Genomic DNA, 8,549 nt, shown 5'->3' on the forward strand with positions numbered 1-8,549 from the left:
CTCCAAAGAAATTTCAGACCCCGCTCTAGGTTTAGAGCTAGAAGAGGCAGAGGGTAAAGAGGACAAGAATATTCTTGCTTGCCTGCCATTGTTTGGTGATCTAGCATCCACACTCTGTAGATCTGGCAGGTGTTTGAGGCTGAGTCTTTTAGGGGCACCTTTTGGGGTCCATCAGAGACCCTGGGGCCCTTTGCCTCTCTTCCTCGCATCGCTGGGGGTCTCTCACTCTCACTTTTAGTTCGTTTGAGAGGGCAAATGCATCTCTGATTGCCCTTGGCTGGCTGGCTGGCTGGTTACTAACTCCTTCCTTAACATCTAGTCATCTGCTGGCACTTTGGACAAGACAGGAGATGCAGCTACACTAACCTGCTCATGTGTAGACTACGTGTTTCTCCCACGTTATTCTAGGAATGCACATGACCCCCAATGAAGTGACCTTTCTTTTATTGCTGTTTTAAAGCAGTGCACTAGCCAGGTGATGGACCCTGACATTACTTACGGAGGAGTCTGACTCTTTTCCAGTTGTTTCTGCACCTGTGAGACAAATAGGTGAAACTTTTCAGGTGGTGTCAATATACTTCTTTGCCTAGGTTTGGGAAAAGCCGTCACAGCAAATCCATTTATTTTTCCAAAATTCCTCTATCTAACTACTTTTAATCTTCTCAGATCCTCAGTTTGGGTGTGGTGTTAAGAGTAGAATAACAGGTTATTTTACTCTGACTCTTAACTCAGGGGTAACATTCTATTATTCTGGAAGAATGCCACTATTATGTGGGTGTATCACATGACAAGATGCTTTATTTTAAACTCTTTTATAACTGTGTACCAAGTCCCATTTTTTCCTTATTTTCTTTATATTATCTCATAGCGGTATATAAAAAATTGTGCTAAAAAGCACATGACAGAAGTTTACTGTCTTAACCATTTTTAAATATACAGTTCAGTAGTTAATTCACATTATTGTGCATCTTGGACCACATTTTAAACATCTCATTGTATGTTGAAAACAATCCAGCCTTTTCTGTGATTGTTTCTTTAAAAAAGCATTTTGATTATAATATTGGTTGTTAGACATTAACTCAAGCTTCTTCCTGTAAAGGGAACTGGTATCAGGACAGACACGGCCAATAAGGAGACAGAATCTCATGAAAATTCAGTTCAGTAGCTGTAACAGTGCCAAGCCTCATGGAGATTGTTGTTGGAAGGAGAGGTAGGAGCAGAAACAACTCTTGAAAGAGCTTCATGAGCCTCCTCCATTCCATAGCTACCCTATTAATAAAACTTGAGTATTCCTAGTCTGCCAGCTTCTTTTGGAACTGATGCTATCTGCTTACTGTTTTCCTCTTCTTTGTGTATCATTTCTTCACCCATCATAATTTTGCTTTTCTCATAGTTTCCGGTTCATAATAATTTCTATTTACTGCCTTATGGCTCTGACAAACTGTTCATAACTCCAGCTCATCTTCGCACAGTGAAATTCCTCATTCTCTTGGTATTGGTATTTCCTAATTTAAATTTTCAAGAGAGGAAACTGGATTGTCTTTGTTTATCTTTTCATACCATGTGGGCACTGCCAGCCAAAGGATTGGTTATACTTGGGTCAAAGTGTGGCTACAAATGGCTGCCCTTTGAGCAGAGGCTGGGGGGAGGTCGTTCCTGAGAAGGCACCTGGGTATAGGAGGCAACATGATTAATTGTATGTACTTAATAAAAATATTTTGTGTGCATGCTTAAACAAGAGTAAGTATTTCTTTATTCATTTTTTCAGCGTTTGGCAGAAAGCAGGAACTCTTATAGGAGAAAGATGGTAATAAAGGCTCTGAGAACAAAGAATTGAAAAAGGGCTTCTGAGTTTCTGATTGTAGTAGATTTTTTTGAGGGAAGGACTGTTTTCCTGGTTTGGGTTCCCCCAGAAGCGGATCCTGAGATAAGAATGCTATTGCAAATAGTTCATTTGGAAGACGATAACATGAAACACTGGTAAGGGAAGAGAAGAAATGACAGAGGGCAAGGAGGGCAACCAAAAAAAGTGCAGTATGTTAAGTGGTTAGCACCGTGGCTTATTCCACTGGTTAATTCTGGGAAATGTACAGTGCATCTCAAAGTTATCTCAAATGGGTGCCCAGGAAGCTGGATATTTATCCATCAACTCCCTGTGGATCATTGGTTGAGGGCTCCTCCTGGGCCACTAATTCTGTGGCACATCTGGCCTGCCCTCTGTGTCGTTTATAGCTCCGTGTCCAGTAAAAAGCCCTCAAGTCAGGAGGCACAGGGGTTTGCCGTCAGCAACCTTTAATGTGTGAGGGCGAGAGCAGAGAGGCTGTGGGCCGGGCACGGTTGGCATTTACCCCCAAACCCCCTCCCCATTTTCTCCTTTCTTGAATGAAACCTGATTTTATCCAGGTATTCGTCCCTTAGGGAAGGTTGCCTTACCTAAAGCTCAAGGGTAAATTTAGATTAATCTTTTTTTTTTGCCTTTTAAGTTAGTTTTATTTCAATAAATTCTTTAATACATATGTGTTGTACCATTCAACATTAATCTTCCAAGATCGATCACATTTGTTTTTCAGGAGGAATCAGTCTTAATCAAATAGAAAAACACACTGAGGCGCCCCTGTGTTCGTTGCTCATGACTCCTCCTCCCAATTTGTGAGCGGGCTCAAGCGGTCTTAGGCATTCAGGAGAGAAGCATTCTTATTTAAGCTTTTGGTGGTTCATTTTGCATATATATTTTTTTGATTGAAGTATAGTTGACTTACAATGGTGTGCCAATCTCTGCTGTACGGCAAAGTGACTCAGTTATACATGTATAGACATTCTTTTTTTAAAGTTTGGATTAATCTTAGCTATTTATGGAGATCCCATTCCTTGTATATGCTATTTGGCGTAGGTATGAACACGCGGTGCAAGGTGGTATGAAATGAGAGATGAGGTCTGCTAGAGGGGCTCTGGGAAAGGTTTCTTCCTTATAAAGAGACTCATAGGAAAAGGCAGCATTGTATTATACACTGGACCTCGGGACTTCCCTGGTGGTCCAGTGGTTAAGACTTCGCCTTCCAATGCAGGGGGTGCAGGTTCAATTCCTGGTCGGGGAGCTAAGATCCCACATGCCTCCTGGCCAAAGAACCAAAACATAAACCAGAAACAATATTATAACAAATTCAATGAAGACTTTTAAAAAAATGGTCTGTACTGGACCTGTCACGTATTCATGAGTCACTTGGAAATGTTAGACGCATCTTGGGACCATGAGCCCTGAATTAACCAACCCTAAAGATACCCTGCCTTGAAATTTCTCAGTTTGAGAGATGACAACTTTTCCTGATTATCTAAATCATCTTGAGTAAGGTTTATTTTTACCTGCAGTCAAAGACATCCTAATTGGTACAAGGATAAAGTGTAAGTACCAGATGACAAAGCTCATTTTTGAAGTTTACAGAAAGGTTTATAAAGAGATTATAGCATCATGTCAATATGTTGTAACAATTCTAGCTCCCTTTGTTCAACCTTTACACCCCTTTTATAGTACTGATAACGTTCAGGGGGTTTTGCTGATGATGGATCATGAGTTCTAGAACAGCAGTGTATTCAGTCTCAACCTTTGATTGCATACGTATTCATTATACTGTGATTAAATGGGAAAAGTGCATAAAACACTTTTTCTACATACCGAGGTACAATGGTTGGCTTGAAGAAAATCACGGGTGCAATTGGTTGAGCTGCCAGCTGAACCAACAACTTTTTTTCCCTGTAGACTGTTCTTACTTGAAAGAAAGATTGACAGAAAAAGTGATGGCTACCCAGACTTGGGTATTTGACCATTTCTCATAAATGAATTAACTGAACATGTTACTTCAAGGAAAATGACTGACAATATTTGTTGCCAATGATAAAATTTGAGCTTCCGAGTATGATTTTGATTTTCGGAAAACTTTTATCCACTAAGGTGATAGTTTCCCAACACTTAAAGACTCTTCAGATGAGTTTAGTGGTGATATTAACAAATGTAATTTTTAAATATTGTATAATAAAATGTATCAACATTTGGAAAATCTGCATAACTCAGTGACACAGTGTTTTTCAAATGAGTGATACATGATATTATAGAATCCTGTGTGGGTAAAATATCCATTCAGGGCTTCCCTGGTGGCGCAGTGGTTGAGAGTCCGCCTGCCTGTACAGGGGACGCGGGTTCGTGCCCCGGTCTGGGAAGATCCCACATGCCGCGGAGCGGCTGTGCCCGTGAGCCATGGCCGCTGAGCCTGCGCGTCCGGAGCCTGTGCTCCGCAACGGGAGAGGCCACAGCAGTGAGAGGCCCGCGTACCGCAAAAAAAAAAAAAAAAAAAAAAATCCATTCAAAGTGCAAGATAGACTAATGGATTTTAATGTAACTAAAAATAAATTTAGTAGTACGGTTTTTGGTTTCACATTGCAACTAACTGCTAAGAAACTACCATTTGTTGAGTTTTGATGTAGTGTTAAAGAATAATATCCACGGTTGTATGAAAAGATTCTCAAAATAATCCTCTTTTTTCTAACCACATATCTGGCTGAGGCCGTATTTTCTTCATATATTTCAACTGAAATAGCATGTCACAACAGATTGAAGGCAGGAGCAGATATAAGAATCCAGCTGTCTTCTGTTAAACCAGGCAGTAAAGAGATTTGCAAAAATGTAAAACAATGCTGCTCTTCTCACTAATTTTTTTCCTCATAAAAAATATGTAATATTTGTTAACATGTAATGAATGGACTTATTATTTTTAAATGAATTAATATTTTTTAAATGTCCTTTAATTTTGAATACAGCAAATATTAGTAAATGTAACCCACATAAACCAAAGCTCTTTGGAGGTCCTCACTTACGTTTAAGAGTTTACAGGGTCCTGTAACAAAAAAAGTTTGAAACTATCTTTAGAGGGCATAGTGGAAAGGGTTCAGAGCATTGAGTATAAACCAAGAGAGCTGGGTTGTTAATGGCCAGAAACAGAAGTAGAGGGTATATGGGATTAGTTAATGATCTTGAAATAAAGAATGATAGAGGGGTTAGGAAGGAGGAGGGGGAAATTTCTAGAAGCATGGAAGTTCTGCCCTCCCTCTTGACCCCTGTAGATGGAGGGATGGAGGTCAGTGGAAGGGAAGAATAGATCTGGGGCGATGTATTAATGCATCCTACGTTGTCATGGTTCTTGATGTTTATTAAACCAACAATAAACAGAAGTAAAACGTTTAACTTTAAAAGGGATTTCTTCATAAATGAGCACATTTAATGTTTTTAAATTTGGGGGATGCAGACTTGATGGATGGAATTTTTGCTCTTCAGGAGGTACATGACCTTTCCTAGGAAACCAGGGAACATATCGTCATGTGTGAATGAATGAATCTCAGATTGTTGGAGAGAACCCTTCCCAGTGTGCTAAATATTAGTGAATGTTCCAGGTGTGTTTCAGCTATCCAGACTGCACGTAAAAATTGAGTGATGGGGACTCTTAGAATGAATAACAGCATTTACTGAAACTGGAAATCTTGAGACTTCTGGATCCAGAATCCACAATGTCCAGCCTCAGCCTTGATGTTGCACCAGTTTTACTGTAGAATACATCATCCTTGCTCCTTAGCTGACAAGTCTTGCCTTTTTGACATTTAAGCTACAAAATGTAGGCTACTCCTTGGAAGAAATCTTGTAATTATTTGCCAGTAGAAAAAGAATGATGGGTTAAAGTAAATATATGCTGTCAAGCTGTCAATAATTATTTAATACTACTGTGTACAAGGAATGATCCATGTCAAAGTGCTCTAAATGAATTAGACAGACAAAGAAAGTACATTTGCAAAGTTTCTGGGGTAGTCACATAAATACATACTTACAATATATAATATAATATAAACTTGAGATAGGGAGGTGGGCAAAACCACTACCAAAACCAAAGCCAAAACAAAAACAAAAGATATGTCTGCATCAAATTTGAACAATAATTTTTATTTTAAAACCAGTTGGGAAATGGAAGAAAGGATATTCCCTTACTGGGAAGGGACGGAGGTTGCCAGAGACTCTCGCATTTATGGATGCCAGACCCTCTGTATCTTTCAAGAACTTTGGAAGTACTTTTTGCCTCACGTTTCATAGATGAAGAAACCAAGACTCAAGAAAGTTGAGGAAAATTTTCCCTAAGATTTAGAAGGTTGCACAATGGAGGTTCAAGCCCCAGCTATTTTTGTCTTTGAAGGCCATTCTTTTTATGATTCCTTAGAAATTCCCAAGTCAGAGCCTATAGAGAACATACCCATTAACTGTAGGGAGAAGACCACGTTGCTGGAACTATTGTTTCTATTTTATATCATCTAGTTTATAAGAAAAAAAGTTCTACTCTCAGTTTTTACTGTTCTTTGAAAAAGCTGGGGAGTAAGCAAGGAAGTATTTGTTAAGAAAACAAAGAAACACAGCTTTGGAGGATGTTAGGGGAAGACCCTCTAAATCAGCAATATGGCGGCTATCTGTGCCCTTGTCCATTGAGACAACACTTTTATCAAGATACCCTGTTGGGTAAGAAGACCTCATTTTTGCTGCCTCAAAATAGATGCAATGATATAAAGTCTCTGTGCTTTGCATTTCTAACTGTTAAGCAAGCAGACACCACCAGTCTCAAAACAGACATCCGCAGGATACATAGCACTATAGTGTGGGCTTCAGAGAAAAGATTCCTTTTCAAGGACTTTGAGCTCTATGGAAGGAGACACATTCACATAAACCTAACTTTTCATGGTTAGTTTAATAGTTGCCATGATTATTACTCTTTAAAGTATTCTGAGGGTAGGTACCAATTCTTAACTACTTACCTAATTTGCTGTTATTTCAGCAGCCTTGTCCAGTGTTCTCAAAATGGCCTACTCCACTTTGAACTTATTTACTATTCTGTTCTTTTTTGTCCTTGTAAAGTTCTCACAGTGCCCTTAAGCAGGTTTTGCCCTGGGCGCTGCTTACCATAAGTTAGATCGCTTCTTTATGTCTTAGTTCTCTTTTCTGAAAGCTAGAAATAAAAATAGGATCTATCACTGTCAGAAGGAAATAAGGCAATAGTTGTAAAGCCTTTAGTCCAATGCCTGACTCGTTAAATGCCAGCTATTATTCTTGTTATTATTAATACTCAATCATGTTATAAAACAATCCCAGTTTTAAGCTATCTAAAGTTTTATTTTCCTCAAGTGTTTATTCTTTTTTAAAGAAAAATGTATACCATACTTCCAAAAAGAACTTGAAAAGGTTTACCATTAAAGGCATATTAAAAGTAAGGCTTAATAATGGGAATAAAAATAAAAAGTCTAGCAAAGTCAACTGCCTCAGAAACATAATCAAGGCCACAGCTGACTCTCCCCATAGGTATTGGAAGCACTCTTTCATCAGGAGAGCGCTGGGAATGACTGTTGGGGGATCTTGACAATGCTCCCAAACACTCCCTTTTGCTCTGCTCCATCCTTTCCTCTGTTCTAATTTCCACACTGCTGTCTTCTCCCTTGGCTCTTATCACTCCCATTCAGTCTAAACCTTCCCACTTGGCCCTCCGAACACCATTTCATGGAGTCCTGGATCTCCTTTAAGAGGAAGAACGTTTCTTCTTGTTAGGAAAGGCATTCTCCCACGTGGGGTCTTTTGGCCCCAACTCGGCCGCATAAGAATGGGCCTTGTGGGGGGTGGCACTTTCCTTACCAGGAGATAAAGCATCCTCACAGTTTGTGATGGGCTTATCACCTTGTGGGGGCGTATCTTCCTCTCTTTCAGACTCAGGTGTGCTCCTTTGTTGGTTTTAAGCGTCTGCATCGTGTGGTCCCTGGCCATCCCCACTACTGTATCTTTCTTCTTCGGCACAAGAAGGGTGCTTGCAAATCAGGAGGGATGTGCCGGCCGTGGGAGACTGACACCCACTACTGAAGCTGACCTTGCTGTCTCTTCTCTATGTGAATAAGACATGGTTGCATCCAGTGCTGGACTGGACTGTTTGCCTTGACAACTCCAATATCAAGATGCAGTGGGCAGAAGTATTGGGATCTCTACTCCCCATAATAGGCAACTGATGGCACTTGCTTGACACATCTGTCTTGCCCTCCAGAGCTACTGCTTTTCCTACAACTCTCCCTGGTGGATGCATCTTCTCAAACTACCTACTCACTCAGCGTTGGGTGTTGAGATTGGCTTCCTAAGTGGAGATTCTGATCTTCATTGCTGGGCTTTTGCATTCTTCTGTGCCTTTTCCTCTGGAGCTCATGTCATCTAGGTCCTCACCTGATGCTTTTCTTGTTGTTGTCCTTGGACTCATTGTCCATGGCATCATCCCTTGACAGTTTCACACCTGGCTCACACATTATTTTCTACCTTGTCATCACTGTATGAACAAGGAAGAGCTACACAAGTAGATCTCTTCCTATCTTGACCTGTACTTCACTGAACTTCATTTCCATCCCATTCAGCTACCTACTCTCATGAAAATAACCTGTCCCCACTTAACAATTGTTTCTCCTCTGAAATCTTAAAAATTTGCATATCTCAACTTTTC

The 8,549-nt window shown here is 40.1% G+C and overlaps 1 pseudogene; it reads right to left on the minus strand.

Moving 5' to 3' along the window:
- Positions 1–8,319, minus strand: part of LOC112411029 (60S ribosomal protein L31 pseudogene) — a 17,689-nt pseudogene extending 9,370 nt beyond the window's left edge.
- Positions 8,320–8,549: the final 230 nt, after the last annotated feature.

The sequence above is a fragment of the Neophocaena asiaeorientalis genome, unplaced genomic scaffold (genome assembly GCF_003031525.2).
Source record: "Neophocaena asiaeorientalis asiaeorientalis breed wild unplaced genomic scaffold, Neophocaena_asiaeorientalis_V1.1 scaffold1154, whole genome shotgun sequence".
In the NCBI taxonomy this organism is placed as follows: Eukaryota; Metazoa; Chordata; class Mammalia; order Artiodactyla; family Phocoenidae; genus Neophocaena; species Neophocaena asiaeorientalis.